Below are 19,175 nucleotides of genomic sequence, written 5' to 3'. Positions count from 1 at the left end.
TCTGTTACTGCTTTCTTAATACTGGTTTCCACAGAGGGTCCCAGTACTTTTTGTAAGCTGTTAGCCATTGCCACCTCATCTATATAGCAGTGATCTTCCTCCGTCTCAGACCAGGCCTGATCTGATTGGGGTGAGTACTGCGCTGCCATAATAAATTTTAAAGCACCTTACTCACTTTTTTTTTTTTTTTTTTTTTGTCTTGTCTTCTGGGCCCTTGAACGCCTTCTCTCACTGCCCAGTAAATCAGTTCAGCTTATTATTATAATCTTCATAGAATGCTGAACGGGAGATTTTCTCTCTTTTTTTTTTTTTTTTTTTTTAATTTATGCAAATTATGTATGCCGATATTTTTCCCGCACTCGCGTGCGAAATCCTGTCGGTCCGATGTAAAGAAGTATAATAGCTGCCGCCTGAGGAGAAGTTCCGGCGCTCGAGTTCGCAGAGACCGTTATAAATGAGGGTCATGCGCACTCGAGCGCCGGATAGAGGAAGGGACCAGGAAGAGCAGGAGCTCCCCTGGTGGTTAGTGGGCGGCACTGCGGGCAGTAGTAATGCCGCGCCGGCCTCCCCGTACTCGATTTGGAGAGTACCGATGGGTCGGGGAAGCCGACGCGAGCCCGCAGAGAAGTCCGCCTGAAGCGGAAGAAAAAACAGCTGTAGCGAAGCCGCGCCGGCTTCCCCGTGCTCGAGGAGAGCACCGATGGTTCGGGGAAGCCGACGCGAGCCCGCCGAAAGAAAACAGCTGACGGATTGTGTCAGCGAGCGCGAAGCGAGGCTTCGAATTACGCGGTCTCCGACGCCAGCAGAAGGCAGCTGGCGTCGGAGTCAACAACGAAGGCAATGAGCAAAATGAAATCAATTTAAAGGCAAGGTACGCTCATAAACAATAATTAAGCATATATAGCAATGTCAATTATGTAAAAATGAAATCACGTTTATAATCAGAGGTAAACATGAAGGTACTTATCTCTTGCTGTGAGCAGCAAAGAAAGAGGAAGTCGCATCATGTTTAGGACTGTTTATGAAGGGATCAGGACACCCATTGGAGGACTAAGTCACATGTTGATGTTTCTTTGGTGACACTAGGGAACTCTGGGAAATGGAGTTTGTTTCTTCAGAACTCCGAAGATACTACTGTTATGTTATGTTTTACTTGTTATATTATATATTTAGTGCACCCCCTTTTCTATGTTTACTCATATAACACTTGAAGAAATTAATTAATGAAAATACAGGACTCTGCGCCAACAACTCAAGTTGAGTTAAATCTTAGATTATGCTTTATTGATCATCCATGACCATTGAGCCCATAATTGATAACATGTTTCGGCTCCACTGAGCCTTTTTCAAATCCGGGCTACCCATAATTGTAATATAGGACATACAATATATCATAGTCAAAAAACAATTTGTATGAACGACATCATAAAGTATAACATAATACCAGTTTTCAAATATCGTGACCACAAAATATGCATAATAACATGAAAGAAATTAGACAGAAAAACAAGGATGGGCAAAAGGGAAGGGTTCATGGGTGTAGAAAAATAGGCAAACATATCATAATACATTGTTATGTTTGAGTAAACAGAAAAAGAGCACAAAAAACAGAAACAAAAACACAAACAAAAAGAAAAAAGAACCCATTAGTAATCATTATTCTTCAATTCATTGAATAATATAACCAAATTCTGCAATGGTCCCTTGAGACAAACTGACAACTTGGTGGATGTCCTTACCCGAAATTTGATGTAACCAGTTCTTATGACTATTTGTCCATGTAGTAGTAACGGGGTACAATCCCCAATATCAATCTAAACAAAAAATGTAAGTAGCGAAGGTAAATAAAACTGATTGTCCAATTTAGAATATACATTAATTGTGTATATCAAGGTTGCCTATGGCAACTAGGCATTTTCATGAGAATAAATCCCGCCCTTCACCAAATGGGCAAAACAACTCTTCTTAATGGTCACAGGCCATTTCTGCCTTATTCAAAACAATTCATTATAAGTTCCGTAGTGAAGACAATTGTAATTAACCATCATTACGTGAAATGATGACGCATTTCAAATATAGAACACGTATTTCAAGTACGGAAAGCACAACATATAACTTATTTCGTTGCTACTCATCAAGTACCATTAAAGCTAAATCTCATTGAAAAGTAAACCATGAGATAAGCGGTCCTCTCTTACCAGTTCCTGGAACACAAACAGTCACACGCGTCGGCAGGTAAGCCGAACGCTTACCAGGTATGCCTTCTTATACTAGGCGTCATCACTGTGCGCGGTTACCACGGCGACGCAAGGACAAGCGTCGTCATTGAAAACCGCATTCTATCCCCCAGCATTCTACAAATTACATATGCTATATAATTCAAAATATTTGAATAAAGCCTGAAAGACTAACAAAGCATGTATACGCTTCTCCTGACCCAATTTATATTTGTTGAATACTTAAATGGTTACTATCACAGTAATGTATAATCACGGGCACTAATGCATCTAACTACAAAAGGTTGGTGAGCATTACACGCAACATTCAAATAACATACTGAGCTACCAATTATGATGGGGTATCCCTTTAACAACACCCTGAAATACATGTAACCTCCTAATAAACAATGAGCCGTATTCTAAATCAAGTATAACAATGAAAATTATTCGAGCTTGAGAAGCCAGATTGCAATGTACTACATCTCACAAGAATGAAACCATTTCATTATCTGTATTAAGTCCTGTATTTGTCGAATTAAAGTAACAAATTGCTCTTGCTTCCGCTTGTCGTAACGCCTTCACTCTGTCACCACCTCTTTTGTTCAAGGAAACTTGTTTAAGACCAATTAATCTAATTTCCGATTTGAGATGTAGCTGATGTGTTTTTTGCCAATGTTCAGCTAACGGAAGTGATGGGTCTTGACTGCCAATTTTGGCTAGATGTTCACGGATACGGATTCTCAACTGTCTCTTGGTGCTACCAATATATAGTTTGTGGCAGACACAGATGATGCCATATACTACAAAAGTTGTTTTGCAATTAATTCCTTGTTTAATGATCCAACATTTTCCATTTTTATCTTCGAATTCCGTTGTTCTTTGGTATGCATATTTACATTGTGGACAGACTCCACATTTCCTGAAACCAGAATCTTTCTTGTGTAACCATGTACCTTGAGTAGTGCTCTCAATGTCCGGTAATAACGATGGACTAAGGATAGATTTAAGTGTATTTGCTCTTCTGAAGGTAATGCGTGGATGATCACTCACAAACTCACCAATATGACTGTCCAATTTAAGTAGGTACCAATGTTTGTTCAAAATTTTTCGTAATCTCTGGTGGTCTGAACAATATTGAGTGATAAAGCTAATCGGCATGTTAGCTTCCAAATTATTCCCTTGTCTCTGTCTCAAAGTATCCTGCTGCTGCATCAATTTGGTTCTCTTATATGCTTTACTTATGTCTTTTTGGGCATATCCCCTCCTTCTAAAACGTCGTTGTAATAGATTACATTCCTCTTCAAATTTTAAGTTACTATTACAATTTCGTCTCGCTCGGATATATTCACCCAATGGTATATTGGTGATAGTTGGTCGAAAATGACAACTTTTAGCATGTAATATTGAGTTAACTTCAGTTGGTTTTCTGAATGTAGTTGTTTGTAATACTTGATCTTCCAAATATATTGTCAAGTCCAAAAAATGTATCCGCTGTTTGTTGCATTCTCCAGTAAATTGAATATCAAAACAATTAAGATTTAACTTGTCCACAAATGCGTGAAATTCCTCTATGCTACTATCGACGATGCAAAAAACATCGTCGATGTACCTTGTCCAAAGTTGGATTTTCTCAATGGAAAATGATTCAGTATATATTGCTTTGTCTTCCAACATCCCCATGAAGATATTCGCCAATGCTGTGGCATATTTAGTACCCATAGCTACCCCCTTGGTCTGTTGGTATACCTTGTTGTCAAAGGTAAAGACATTGAGATCAAACGTGAGATGTAACATTTCTTTAATCATGTTCAAATGGTTGTAATACGAGGCTGACTCATGCCTGAAAGTATAGTCAACTGCAATCATGGCCCATTTATGCTGAATAGACGTGTACAGTGCCTTCACATCTAGAGTCGCTAGAAGGAAGGTACTCTGCCAAGTAAAGTTTTTTAGTTTCCGTATAAGGCTGGTGGAATCTTGCAAATATGAATGAAGTGACATAGCCCTTGGTTTGAGTAATAGATCCAGATATTACGAGATATTCTCTGTGACCCACCCAATCCCACTCATGATCGGGCGGCCCTCTGGTATCCTTTCATAGGGTTTATGTATTTTCGGTAAGAAGTACATTGTTGGAGTTACCGGTTCTTTTATCCATAAATAAGTGCGTTCATCATCCGTTATCAATCCTTTTCTATGCCAATTGAGTATGTGCGCTTCAACTTGCTCCAATGCTGATTTTCGAAAATCATCCGTTCTTAATTCATAGCACCCAGGGGTATTTAAATGTCTGGATGCCATTTCCAAATAATCCTCCCGATCCATTAACACAATATTGCCTCCCTTGTCAGCCTCTTTAATTACTGTCCGTGAATCCAATTTAAGCGAAACAAGTGCTTTCCTTTCCGATTTAGTTAAATTGTTCTGAGTAATCCAATTCTTATGTTTTTTACAATTAAGATTATATAGATCTCGTGAAACTGCTTGTTGAAAAGTGTCAATGACGTTGTCAGATGCCAACTGTGGCATGAATTTTGAACGTACTTTAAGTTCCTTTGTGGTAAGGGTATCAGATTTTATCTTGAGTTCATCTAATAAGTGAAATACATGATATTGATCACCTTCGGTCAATGAACGCAATGTATATGTATCTTCAATATCCTGGGTCGACTTATCACTGATATGTATGCTAGCCTCTTCAGGTTGAAAATCACCCGGTGCTTTGGTTGCAAAAAATTTTTTTAACTTCAATTTTCTGGTAAATTTAAATAAATCGATTTGTACGTCCAATGGACTGAAGTTACATGTGGGTGCAAAGGATAAACCCTTGTTAAGAAGAAGTCTTTCCTCTTGAGATATAGTTTTTTTAGACAAATTGAGAACAAGATCATCTGTTATTTGTTGGTACTCATCTCCTTGGAGCTGGCCCTGGTTTGTCTCTTGTTTGCTTGTAAGCTTCCTATGTTGCCGTCGTTTTCTACACCCCCTCCTTCCTTTTCTCCTAGCACAGGTGTCAAAATACCCATAGTTGGTGGTAGCTGAAAACGGACTGTTTTCTGAGTGGAATTACGATTCCCTTTCTTGTATCTTTTGATCTGATTCTTAGATGGTATAGAAGGCATACGCAAAGAAATTGCTGAGATGAAATCTAATGAGGATACTAAAGCCAAAAACTATGAGAAGATGTATGAACTGTTGCAAATATATCAAGATGAAGTAAAAATAAGGAAATTACGGAAAAGCTATAGAGATGAACGTGATTACAGGGAAGATCGTGTATATACATTCCAAACCAAATATGACTCAAGTTCAAAACCAATGTCCAGAAACTCAACCCCCAATACATCATCGGCCAGTTCTGATGCAGACTCAGATCAAGATAACCAAGCTAATGCTAGTTCCAAATCAATTGAACAAAGAGGATACTTGAATCAGATCAAAAGATACAAGAAAGGGAATCGTAATTCCACTCAGAAAACAGTCCGTTTTCAGCTACCACCAACTATGGGTATTTTGACACCTGTGCTAGGAGAAGAGGAAGGAGGGGGTGTAGAAAACGACGGCAACATAGGAAGCTTACAAGCAAACAAGAGACAAACCAGGGCCAGCTCCAAGGAGATGAGTACCAACAAATAACAGATGATCTTGTTCTCAATTTGTCTAAAAAAACTATATCTCAAGAGGAAAGACTTCTTCTTAACAAGGGTTTATCCTTTGCACCCACATGTAACTTCAGTCCATTGGACGTACAAATCGATTTATTTAAATTTACCAGAAAATTGAAGTTAAAAAAATTTTTTGCAACCAAAGCACCGGGTGATTTTCAACCTGAAGAGGCTAGCATACTTATCAGTGATAAGTCGATCCAGGATATTGAAGATACATATACATTGCGTTCATTGACCGAAGGTGATCAATATCATGTATTTCACTTATTAGATGAACTCAAGATAAAATCTGATACCCTTACCACAAAGGAACTTAAAGTACGTTCAAAATTCATGCCACAGTTGGCATCTGACAACGTCATTGACACTTTTCAACAAGCAGTTTCACGAGATCTATATAATCTTAATTGTAAAAAACATAAGAATTGGATTACTCAGAACAATTTAACTAAATCGGAAAGGAAAGCACTTGTTTCGCTTAAATTGGATTCACGGACAGTAATTAAAGAGGCTGACAAGGGAGGCAATATTGTGTTAATGGATCGGGAGGATTATTTGGAAATGGCATCCAGACATTTAAATACCCCTGGGTGCTATGAATTAAGAACAGATGATTTTCGAAAATCAGCATTGGAGCAAGTTGAAGCGCACATACTCAATTGGCATAGAAAAGGATTGATAACGGATGATGAACGCACTTATTTATGGATAAAAGAACCGGTAACTCCAACAATGTACTTCTTACCGAAAATACATAAACCCTATGAAAGGATACCAGAGGGCCGCCCGATCATGAGTGGGATTGGGTGGGTCACAGAGAATATCTCGGAATATCTGGATCTATTACTCAAACCAAGGGCTATGTCACTTCATTCATATTTGCAAGATTCCACCAGCCTTATACGGAAACTAAAAAACTTTACTTGGCAGAGTACCTTCCTTCTAGCGACTCTAGATGTGAAGGCACTGTACACGTCTATTCAGCATAAATGGGCCATGATTGCAGTTGACTATACTTTCAGGCATGAGTCAGCCTCGTATTACAACCATTTGAACATGATTAAAGAAATGTTACATCTCACGTTTGATCTCAATGTCTTTACCTTTGACAACAAGGTATACCAACAGACCAAGGGAGTAGCTATGGGTACTAAATATGCCCCAGCATTGGCGAATATCTTCATGGGGATGTTGGAAGACAAAGCAATATATACTGAATCATTTTTCATTGAGAAAATCCAACTTTGGACAAGGTACATCGACGATGTTTTTTGCATCGTCGATAGTAGCATAGAGGAATTTCACGCATTTGTGGACAAGTTAAATCTTAATTGTTTTGATATTCAATTTACTGGAGAATGCAACAAACAGCGGATACATTTTTTGGACTTGACAATATATTTGGAAGATCAAGTATTACAAACAACTACATTCAGAAAACCAACTGAAGTTAACTCAATATTACATGCTAAAAGTTGTCATTTTCGACCAACTATCACCAATATACCATTGGGTGAATATATCCGAGCGAGACGAAATTGTAATAGTAACTTAAAATTTGAAGAGGAATGTAATCTATTACAACGACGTTTTAGAAGGAGGGGATATGCCCAAAAAGACATAAGTAAAGCATATAAGAGAACCAAATTGATGCAGCAGCAGGATACTTTGAGACCGAGACAAGGGAATAATTTGGAAGCTAACATGCCGATTAGCTTTATCACTCAATATTGTTCAGACCACCAGAGATTACGAAAAATTTTGAACAAACATTGGTACCTACTTAAATTGGACAGTCATATTGGTGAGTTTGTGAGTGATCATCCACGCATTACCTTCAGAAGAGCAAATACACTTAAATCTATCCTTAGTCCATCGTTATTACCGGACATTGAGAGCACTACTCAAGGTACATGGTTACACAAGAAAGATTCTGGTTTCAGGAAATGTGGAGTCTGTCCACAATGTAAATATGCATACCAAAGAACAACGGAATTCGAAGATAAAAATGGAAAATGTTGGATCATTAAACAAGGAATTAATTGCAAAACAACTTTTGTAGTATATGGCATCATCTGTGTCTGCCACAAACTATATATTGGTAGCACCAAGAGACAGTTGAGAATCCGTATCCGTGAACATCTAGCCAAAATTGGCAGTCAAGACCCATCACTTCCGTTAGCTGAACATTGGCAAAAAACACATCAGCTACATCTCAAATCGGAAATTAGATTCATTGGTCTTAAACAAGTTTCCTTGAACAAAAGAGGTGGTGACAGAGTGAAGGCGTTACGACAAGCGGAAGCAAGAGCAATTTGTTACTTTAATTCGACAAATACAGGACTTAATACAGATAATGAAATGGTTTCATTCTTGTGAGATGTAGTACATTGCAATCTGGCTTCTCAAGCTCGAATAATTTTCATTGTTATACTTGATTTAGAATACGGCTCATTGTTTATTAGGAGGTTACATGTATTTCAGGGTGTTGTTAAAGGGATACCCCATCATAATTGGTAGCTCAGTATGTTATTTGAATGTTGCGTGTAATGCTCACCAACCTTTTGTAGTTAGATGCATTAGTGCCCGTGATTATACATTACTGTGATAGTAACCATTTAAGTATTCAACAAATATAAATTGGGTCAGGAGAAGCGTATACATGCTTTGTTAGTCTTTCAGGCTTTATTCAAATATTTTGAATTATATAGCATATGTAATTTGTAGAATGCTGGGGGATAGAATGCGGTTTTCAATGACGACGCTTGTCCTTGCGTCGCCGTGGTAACCGCGCACAGTGATGACGCCTAGTATAAGAAGGCATACCTGGTAAGCGTTCGGCTTACCTGCCGACGCGTGTGACTGTTTGTGTTCCAGGAACTGGTAAGAGAGGACCGCTTATCTCATGGTTTACTTTTCAATGAGATTTAGCTTTAATGGTACTTGATGAGTAGCAACGAAATAAGTTATATGTTGTGCTTTCCGTACTTGAAATACGTGTTCTATATTTGAAATGCGTCATCATTTCACGTAATGATGGTTAATTACAATTGTCTTCACTACGGAACTTATAATGAATTGTTTTGAATAAGGCAGAAATGGCCTGTGACCATTAAGAAGAGTTGTTTTGCCCATTTGGTGAAGGGCGGGATTTATTCTCATGAAAATGCCTAGTTGCCATAGGCAACCTTGATATACACAATTAATGTATATTCTAAATTGGACAATCAGTTTTATTTACCTTCGCTACTTACATTTTTTGTTTAGATTGATATTGGGGATTGTACCCCGTTACTACTACATGGACAAATAGTCATAAGAACTGGTTACATCAAATTTCGGGTAAGGACATCCACCAAGTTGTCAGTTTGTCTCAAGGGACCATTGCAGAATTTGGTTATATTATTCAATGAATTGAAGAATAATGATTACTAATGGGTTCTTTTTTCTTTTTGTTTGTGTTTTTGTTTCTGTTTTTTGTGCTCTTTTTCTGTTTACTCAAACATAACAATGTATTATGATATGTTTGCCTATTTTTCTACACCCATGAACCCTTCCCTTTTGCCCATCCTTGTTTTTCTGTCTAATTTCTTTCATGTTATTATGCATATTTTGTGGTCACGATATTTGAAAACTGGTATTATGTTATACTTTATGATGTCGTTCATACAAATTGTTTTTTGACTATGATATATTGTATGTCCTATATTACAATTATGGGTAGCCCGGATTTGAAAAAGGCTCAGTGGAGCCGAAACATGTTATCAATTATGGGCTCAATGGTCATGGATGATCAATAAAGCATAATCTAAGATTTAACTCAACTTGAGTTGTTGGCGCAGAGTCCTGTATTTTCATTAATTAATTTCTTCAACGTATGGGACGGTTAGGCTTTTTACCGTCCTTATACAGTTGACCTGCGACTTCATTGACCGGATTTTGAAACTTTAAATCTTGCACGTATAATTATCGGGATTGTAAGGAGTCGCCCTGGTGGAGCAAGGTTTTTCAAAGCCACAATTTTTCAAAATCATATAACACTTGGTACACAAAAATATCTTGCTGCTGAGCCTTTCTTTAAATATTTAAATAAAAGAAAGAGAAGCATAATGGGAGCCTCCGGTCTTGACATAGAATTGTAATACTTCACATTTTAGAGTACCCATTTACAAAATATTTTACTTTTCCTCAATTAATATTCAAAACATCATTAATGCTAAAGCAAGTGATACTTGCTTGCCTGTTAAACCTCTAATACAGAATTCATCAGTACACATGGTATAACTGTGTACACATTTGCTGAAGTTCAGCAGTCTCTTGAGGTATTAAATCTATACATTGCATTAAAGGGTGTCTTATTGTTTCCGGTTGATCAATCTCTTTGCATAAACGACAATTCTGATATTCCATAGTCCAGCCATTAGGCGAACCAAGCACAGACAAACATGGCAATTGATTGAATCTTAATAATGAATATAGAGCCTAACAACAAATATGGTGGTGCAGTAAAAAATGGCGGTAACGTGACAGCAATTTTGTTACTGTATCAACATACTATAGGTTTGGCAGTGAGGTGGCAGATTTTCCTAAAGCAAAAGGTTGGAGGTAAATCTGCTGACTAGCCGCCCAAAAAGTCAGCAAAATCAGCCGAATTACTGCCAGCTTTAATTCCGCCAACATTTCCACAGAGTCCTAAATAAAATGTGGACTTGCACCACCTACCACCACCTGTAATCCGGCAGTAGATCCGCTGGACCAAGTGGCGGTAACAGTCATTCCTGTTGGCGGTATTCCAGTGGATTTACTGCCGTAATGCCTCCAAACCTGTTATGAGGCCCATAGCCTTTTAAAGACTTCAGAAGGGAATTTGAATAAATATTGCTGAGGTCAAGACAGTACATATGTATCATATAAACTTTCTCATTAAACGTATTGTTGTTCCTTAGCCTATTCTATATTGGCATTGATTTTTTCGATTCTCCGTTATTACAAATTAAGTTTGCAGCCGTGCATTAGGACATTTTCTAAGATATGAGTGAATAGTTTTAAGGGTTATCCGTAATAAGTTGGTGAAAAAGTTTATATTTCCTATATTCATCAAATGTGGTTGTGGCAATCCAGCCCTCTTGCCATAACTTCCATTAAGAGCTTCTGCATTCATTATCAAGTTTTCATTTCTCCATTCAAACAATGACCCTATCTCCCTTAATAAACACTTCCCCAAAAATGGTAAGATTTTCACATCAGCATAGCAGAAAGGGATAAGAGACCCAGCTTGTAAGGTACAGGGGGTTCTGCAAAAAAATTGAGGAAGGAAAAGCACCGCCTGCCAGAACACCCTTTCCCGTTTCCCAGGGATGTCAGCAAAGTAAGGTAACATTTCTGCACCATATACATTCTTCTATAATCTTTAACTTCAACAAAGAAATAATCCAGGTTAGCAGTTTTATCCCCTAGTTTCCCCCAGGATGATTACCCATGATGTCCACCTTAGTTCTACCAATTAGCATACAAAACATCTGGTTAGACGTGTACTTCACCTGGTTCTATGTGATATTTCCACTTAAAGAACAGATTTATTTCGGGCAATTTTGTATGCGCTCAAAAAGCAGAAATGGCACAGAACAGAGCGGTTGCACAACCCCCACCACCCAGGCAAGCAGTGCCACCTGCCTGCACCCTCTACCCCTTCCGCGCTGGTGTGTTTTCTTATAAATTGACTGGTGTAACCCCCCGAATCTCACTTTGATCCTTGCTACCCCACCTTCCTCCCCCCCCACCCCTACCTGGGACTCCCACAAATCCTCTTCTGATTTAGACTGGTGTGCGGCAGGGACTTGAACGTTCGATTTCAAAAGACCGCTCAGAGCAGTCTCTCTAAATCTTTTTTGATGTTTTTGGTAAAAATACAGGTTTTAAACTCTATACCCTTCGCCCACTTGGACCCTTGTTTATTTCTGTCTGAACATTTCAATATGGCCTCTGGGATAATATTGGGAATAACATTCTTCAACACCTTATCGTATGGCTCTTCACAATGGGCATTCAAATCTCCACCCACAATGGTTGTCATATTAATCAATTCATGCACTTTGATGTGGATTATTTCATTGATATGTTCCATTGTGTGCTTTTCCCCCTGAGGGTCATAGACATATTGCAGCAATCCGTTTTCAGTGGGTCCCAGTGCCAGGACAGCCATAGCATAAGGAACATTTGTTTACTTGCACTTCACTAGCATGGAATTGACATGATATTCCTCTTAAGTGCCCACCAGAGGATCGGTCCAAATTACCTTCAATAGCACATCGAGAGAAAAAGGTATATCCATCATGAGTATGTTGGATGAAAGCAAACTTTCTTGGCATAAACAAAATCACTATTCCTTAAAGCTTTGAACCCACTACTGCATAGCAAATATCGAGGCCCACTTGTATTGCAGGATTTTATGACTAATTGAGCATGTCTGATATTAGGGTCTTTTTGCTAAAGATGACTGTAGTGTTCCCAGAAGTCAATCCCAATTCTCCAGCATGGGGTCTGGCATGAATACACATGCTCATGAATATTCCCCGTCGTCAAGCTGGGAATCCTCGGTAAAGAAAAAAATCTGTTTCAGTTTCATTTCTGAACTGTGTCTCCTAACAACCAATAACTGGTCTCTGGGTCATACTGCCCCCAGCCAATGACTGCCCTCTACCTAAGCACCTCCTCTGGCAGCCATCTTTAGATTTTTACTGCACGTTCGTGTGTTGGGAGTCCTCGTGCTTAGCTCTCGAGTTTTTACTTCGTTTTGCACTTTTTCAAATAGTTGACTCAATTTTTTCGGTCAGTCGAGCTTCGCGCTCCTTCGATCTACCTTTCAATTAACGCGGACACGTATTTTGGATTGTTCAGCGCCCCTCGTCGCGTTTCTTCATGGAGGATTCCAGAAGTTTCTTCAAGGCCTACGCCACGTGGATGTGTCGGAGGAGAAGAAGGATTCGGCTCCCCTTTTCAAGATTTGTTCTGACTGCAGCTTGCGGAATGTCTTCTCGGACGACAAGTATTCCAAGTGCCTCTACTGCCTGTACCCAGACCCAATGCACGTGGAGGAGGACTGTGTGTTTTGTCAGGAGATGGTGCCCCGCATGCTGTAGGATCGGCATCAGCAGCTCATGGAGTGGCCAGTGGCCACGGACATCGCCGACACAGGGTTCCGCCGAATGGGAAGCTGCATTTGCCTTTGTCAATGGGGCTGGCTGAAGGCCACCAGTTTTCATCCAGACGTTCAGTTGAGGGTGTTGGACATGCCCTTCGACAGGGACAATTTGTTCGGGAAGGCCGTGGATGAGTCTCTTCAGGCCATCAAGATGGACACAGAGACGGCTCGTACCTTGGGCACGCTTCAGCAGCGACGGCCGTCCTTTCAGACCTCAGGTGGCAAATCCCCAGGATCCTCCAAAGGTTTCAGTGGAGGTGCCTCATCTCACCGTCAACCCTCCCACACTTCGGGCCAGGAGAACAGGGGCCGTTCCAAGGCCTCCGGAGGAGGACGTTGTCATCGCCAGGGTCCCCAAGGCGGCCCTTCGACGCCCAAGCAGGATTGAAGCGGCTGTGGCGTCGGGCCCCCACCCCGTGCACCCCGGTGGGAGGCCGGCTGGTGAATTTCATCGGCGTGTGGAAGACCATCTCCACCGACCGCTGTGTGCTGAATGATCTCGCCCATGGACACACCCTGGAATTTCAACTGAAATGTCCCCCATACCACCGGTGGCCCGGCAAGAAACCACATTCCTCAGCTGCTGCAGGAGGTGTGGGCCATGCTGAAGAAGGGCGAGATAGAGCTCGTCCCAGAGGCTTCGGGGCTCCGAGTGTACTCTCGTTACTTCCTCGTAAAAAAGAAGACCGGCGGCTGGAGGCCCATCCTAGACCTCCGTCGTCTGAACAAATACATCAAGTCCCAAAAGTTCTGGATGGTGACTCTTCAGCATGCGCTTGGAAAGAAAGGAACTTTCTGTCATCGCTGGATTTGGAGGATGCTTTCTTCCACATCCCCATTCACAAGGGGCATCACAAGTTACTGCGCTTTGTGGTTCAAGGGCAGCAGTACCAATTCAAGGCCCTTCCCTTTGGATTGAAGTCGCCACCAAGGGTTTTCACCAAGTGCCTGGCACTGGTGGCGGCACAGCTGCATCTACAAGGGATCCACGTTTACCCTTACTTGGACGACTGGCTCATTCGGGTCAGCTCAAAGGACATCGCCGTCGACCACACAACGAGGACCGTCCGCCTTCTGACAGAGCTGGGGTGAATTATGTCAAGTCCTACTTGACTCCGTCGCAGGACACGCTGTTTCTGGGAACAGTGTCGTGCCTGGCGTCTCTGTCGGAGGAGAGGATGCCAGCCATTTTGGGCAAGGTACAAGGCCCTGCAGATCACAAGCATGAGCCCCATCAAGTCCATGCTCGGCATGATGTTGTCATGCATATACCTCATTCGGCTGTGTAGGCTATGGATGCGTCCACTACAGGAGTTCCTCGACGCCCGTTGGATACAAGTGTCGGGAAGCTTTGAGGACAAGATCTCACTCGACGAGAGTTACCGTTGAGCGATACGGTGGTGGGGAGTTTGCGCTCACCTGTCTGCAGGTGCAGATTTCCAGACCCCACCTCACCAAGAGACGGTCATGACGGACACCTCCCTGGAAGGATGGGGAGCGCACACAGGAGGTCTTCACGCAAGAGGCCTGTGGCTACCGGAGGAGACGACGTTGCACATCAACGTGTTGGAGCTGCGGGCAGTGTTTTGGGCCCTCAAGTCTAACCTTCCGTCCCTCATGGGCAAGGTGGTGCGGGTCTTCACGAACAACACCACCACGATGTTCTACATCAGGAAGCAGGGGGGAACCAGGTCCACCGGCGCTCTCCAAAGAAGCGCAGGAACTGTGGCACTGGGCCGTCTCCCAGGGGATGTTCCTCATCCTGTTTCATCTAGCAGGAGTGAAGAACATCGTTGCAGACTCCCTCAGCAGGGAGATGCGTTCTTGTCACGAGTGGGAGCTTCGTCAGGAACAAGTTCCACAGATGGGGCAATACCCAGATGGATCTATTTGCGACGGTGACGAACACCAAGTGCCAGAGGTTCGGCAGCAGGTTTCCCCAGGCGGTGAGTTTGGGGGACGCATTCTCATTCCCCTGGGACGGCCTGTTTCTGTATGCATTCCCTCTGCTAACATTGCTTCTTCGACTAGTCAATCAACTCAGGCGGTCCCGGTGCAGGATGATCCTCGTTGCACCGGCGTGGCCGAGGCCGATATGGTACCCGAACCTTCTTGACATGTCATTGGCCCCTCCAGTCAAGCTTCCGGTGGTCTCGGAGCTTCTCGCCTGGGATAGAGGCGCAATTCTGCACCACGACCCAGGATCGCTGAACCTGCAGACCTGGCTCCTGCAGCGTTAGAGTTTGGGGGCTACGATCTCCCAGCGGAAGTGCTTGCCAAGGCCAGAGCATCATCTACTCTTAAATGCTATCGACATAAATGGAAGAGGTTCGCCGTTTGGTGCTGTGCACAGAAGATCGATACTCTACGAGTCATGTCTCCGCAGGTACTGCTGTATTTGCTGTCGTTGGCCAAGGCTGGACTGGCCCATGCCTCCATCGAGGTCCATCTGGTGGCTATCTCCCGCTACAACAGATCTCCCGGACGGTCGTCGCTATGGTCACACTGTCTGGTTCAGGAGTTTTTCAAAGGACTGTTCCATTCATTCCTGCCGGTGAAGGCTCCAGCCCCGGCGTGGGAACTCAATGTGGTGCTGTCTAGGCTCATGGGTCCTCCCTTCAAGCCTATGCATTCAGCGCCACTGAAGGTTTTGTTGTGGAAAACAGCGTTTCTTGTGGCCATCACCTCTGCATGCCGAGTGGGAGAGATCCAGGCCCTCTCATGCAAACCACCTTACTTGACATTCCACGAGACGAGGGTAGTGCTACGGACGCATCCCTCTTTCATGCCCAAGGTGCTGTCGTATTTTCATCTAAACGAGCCCTTGGTGTTACCTGTATTCTTCACGACGCCTTCATCGTCGTCTGAGAGGACTTTACACTCGCTGGATGTGGCTAGAGCGCTGAAGTTCTATGTGGACCTCACACAGAATTTCCAGAAGACCTCACAACTTTTCATGAACTTTGGCCCTGTGAACCATGGGAAGGCCCTCTCCAAGGCTTCCATTTCGAGATGGCTCTCCAGCTGCATCACCCTTTGTCACCAGTTGGCAAAACGACCGTTGCCTGGCTGGCCGAGAGCCCATTCGACCAGAGCGATCACTGCAACTACAGCGTTCCTGTCTGGTGTGCCCCTGCTGGACATTTACAGGGCGGCTATGTGAAGGTCGACGCCCACCTCCACGAGATTCTACTGCGTCGACAAGGATTCCAGGGAGGAGTCCAGAGTCGGTGAAACAGTGCTGCGCAACCTGTTCGCTTGAAGGTGAGCCTGGTGAGGAGGTAAGAGATGCTTATGTTGAGCCTTTGCCACCTCCCGTGGTTGTGCATGTGTGTACGGCCATGTATTCTTTATTCATGAGCATGTGAATCCGTGCCAGACCCCCATGCAGGAGAAGGAACCTACCGCCCTGCAGCTCTTCTCTTGGTCCTACTGCCACTTTACTTGCTACCAAATCTGAAGATGGCTGCCAGAGGAGGGGCTTAGGTAGAGGGCAGTCATTGGCTGGGGGCAGTATGACCCAGAGACCAGTGATTGGTTGTTAGGAGAAAGACAGTTCAGAAATGAAACTGAAACTGTTTTTCTCTTTATCGAGGATTCCCAGCCTGACGCCAGGGAATATTCATGAGCTTGTGAATCCATGCCAGACCCATGCTGGAGAACAACAGTTACAGGTAAGTAACTTGTTCCTTATCCTTAATACCCGTATTTTTAACAAAATCATTTTCTTTAAAGACGCAAGTAATGCATAGTAAAAATATTTTGCTGTATCGACAAGGCATAACCCATACGAATTAAATCTGCTGCATATGACATAATTTAATTAGCCGTGAGTATAGATTTACAATGTTTTTTTCTAGACCAATAGTGGAAACTTGATTCTACTTTTGCCGACCAATACATATTTGCAAATTTAACCACCCTTAATGAGGGAATCAAGCAAGTATATAGAACCTATTTGATGGTCAGCTATCCTGACCCGTAAAGACTTCTTTTATCTCAATACATGTCGCCATCCTTGGTTTTTCAAAGCAGGCATATTTCCTCTGTGTATGACTTCTTACTTACTGGGCTTTTAGCCACCTTAATATCCAGTTCTCCCTGTTCTTCAATGTTACAAGCATTTTACGCATCATCAGCCGTTTCACCAATAGAATTTGTTTGCATAATATCAATAACAAGGTTATTATCAGGCCTGTTTGTGTCAATTTGTGAGCCATCCACCGATTTCTCCAGTTTATCCTCCTCCACCCTGTGTTTCACTACCCAATTATCTATATTCATATTGGTAGTTTTATTCTTCTAGATCAGTTTTTACTTATTTGACTTTCCCTTTTGTCGAATTCATAGCCTCAGCAAGGATATATCTACGATCAGTGCAGGAAAGGGCTGTAAAAAGTCAGAGCAGTGTTCCGGCAAGACAAAATTTGCCGGAGCGCTGCCCTGTCCCCAGACCCAGGGGTTTGCCCACAACACTTACAGATTTGCTCTGAAGCCGTGTTATTGCATGGCCCGTGCAACCCGCACTTCAACAGCAGGCGACTTTCAGAAGAGACTGCAGTGCTGCCGATTCTTCTGAAATCAGACTACTTGTTGAAGCGGGATTTCTTGTGTATGTGATAACTCTGCTTCAGAACAGGATACTCCCAGGGAGGTCTATCCTGAAGCCGAGTTATCACATGCGCGAGCAATCCATGTTTCAACAAGCTGGCACTTTCGGGAGACTCAACATGGAAACTGAATACAGAAACAGCCAAAGCCTCACGTACTTGTTAGAGCTGTCCAAACTGGCATATATGTCCTGCAATGTACAGACCTTTTTTTTCTTCTTACAGTGAGTAGTGTGACCTATCAAAATGGCAGAGCCCAACTTCCATTATTCGCTCAAAAGGGTTTCTTACTGAATCACTATAAGACATGTTTTAAATTAAAAATGTTGGACATTCTTATGCTCCCATAATGCGCTTTGCTCTTATGCAAATTGTCAGGATTGGGTTCACTGTATTGCGTGGCCTGGGACCCTGTCCCTCGGCCCTGCCCCCTCGTCCCCACAGCCCCAACCCTTCGTCCCCAACCCTTCCGCTGCTCCAAGGATGAGCCAGTTCCCCAGTAAATTCTTTCAATTTTCATCACAGTGCAAACCTCATTTTGTGTGCATTTGCCCTTTTTAGTTTTTGTGCATTTGCTGTTGTTTTTCTCCCTGTTTTTGTTATGTTTCCATCTAGCAGGTTTCATGTGTACTTGTGGACTCTTCTGTTTTGTATTAGGGACCGATAAGCATATATTAATGTTATTCTCCTTAACCTTTTCGCCCACACCCAGCTCCAACCTCAAGTTCTCATTAATTTCATTTCCCTGTCATCTTATGAGTTGTATGCCCGTGCGAGCATGATTTAAGTAAAATACTTTGTATCAAAGTAAGAGCCAGCGTAGAGACGAAAATGAAAATTCTTGTCACAGTGGTCATTAAAAAAAGATTGAGACAAAATTGTGGCTGCAGTAACACACAGAACGGCAATTTAAGTCAGTTAATGCCGAGCACGGCATGATGAGGCACATCCTGAGAAACACAGTGAGGTAACATATTGGAACTCTTAAATGGAAACATTTACCACAAGTAGGCTGTGGTACACTAGAAGACCACTATGCCACTTGTAAAAATACAAAAGATTGAATTGTTCATATTTGTGATTTACGACTAGTAGAATGGCCTCATGGAGGAGTAACAATTATGTACTCAAACAAAAAATAACTTAATAAGGGAGGTGATTCACTTAAAGAATGAATTTTATTTAAAAATAAAGATCAGTAATGGATAATCCATACATGTCCATTGCAAATTACTGGCAATAATGAAACTTTGAAAATACGAAAAAGTGATCATTTAGGAAAAAAAAGAATTCAACATCCATTACATTTAACAAATCATATTTTATGAGATCAGGTGCCAAACATATAATCAAATTATATATGGACAGTTAGTAGACTCGAGGGTTTAGGCCAAACGCATTAACCATACGTGTTCTACTTTCTCTCCTTATTGCTGGCCTGCTTCATGTATGTTGGATACACATGCATATATTTTTA

The 19,175-nt window shown here is 42.1% G+C and overlaps 1 protein-coding gene and 2 long non-coding RNA genes across 5 annotated transcripts in view; 2 read left to right on the top strand and 1 right to left on the bottom strand.

The window, feature by feature from the left end:
- The window catches only part of TEDC2 (tubulin epsilon and delta complex 2), a 202,938-nt gene that overhangs the window by 113,703 nt on the left and 70,060 nt on the right, over positions 1-19,175 (top strand). The gene's annotated exons all lie outside the window — the stretch shown is intronic.
- On the bottom strand, positions 1,247-1,878 carry LOC138568922 (uncharacterized). The gene is made up of 2 exons (XR_011303000.1): positions 1,740-1,878; positions 1,247-1,357 (listed from the first exon to the last, which is right to left on the bottom strand). It is a non-coding gene; the product is annotated as an uncharacterized lncRNA (long non-coding RNA).
- Positions 9,091-9,722, top strand: LOC138568921 (uncharacterized). The gene is made up of 2 exons (XR_011302999.1): positions 9,091-9,229; positions 9,612-9,722. It is a non-coding gene; the product is annotated as an uncharacterized lncRNA (long non-coding RNA).

Source organism: Ambystoma mexicanum, chromosome 2q (assembly GCF_040938575.1).
Source record: "Ambystoma mexicanum isolate Mex_15411 chromosome 2q, UKY_AmexF1_1, whole genome shotgun sequence".
Classification (NCBI taxonomy): domain Eukaryota; kingdom Metazoa; phylum Chordata; class Amphibia; order Caudata; family Ambystomatidae; genus Ambystoma; species Ambystoma mexicanum.
This window is presented reverse-complemented; position numbering and strand designations above follow the sequence as displayed.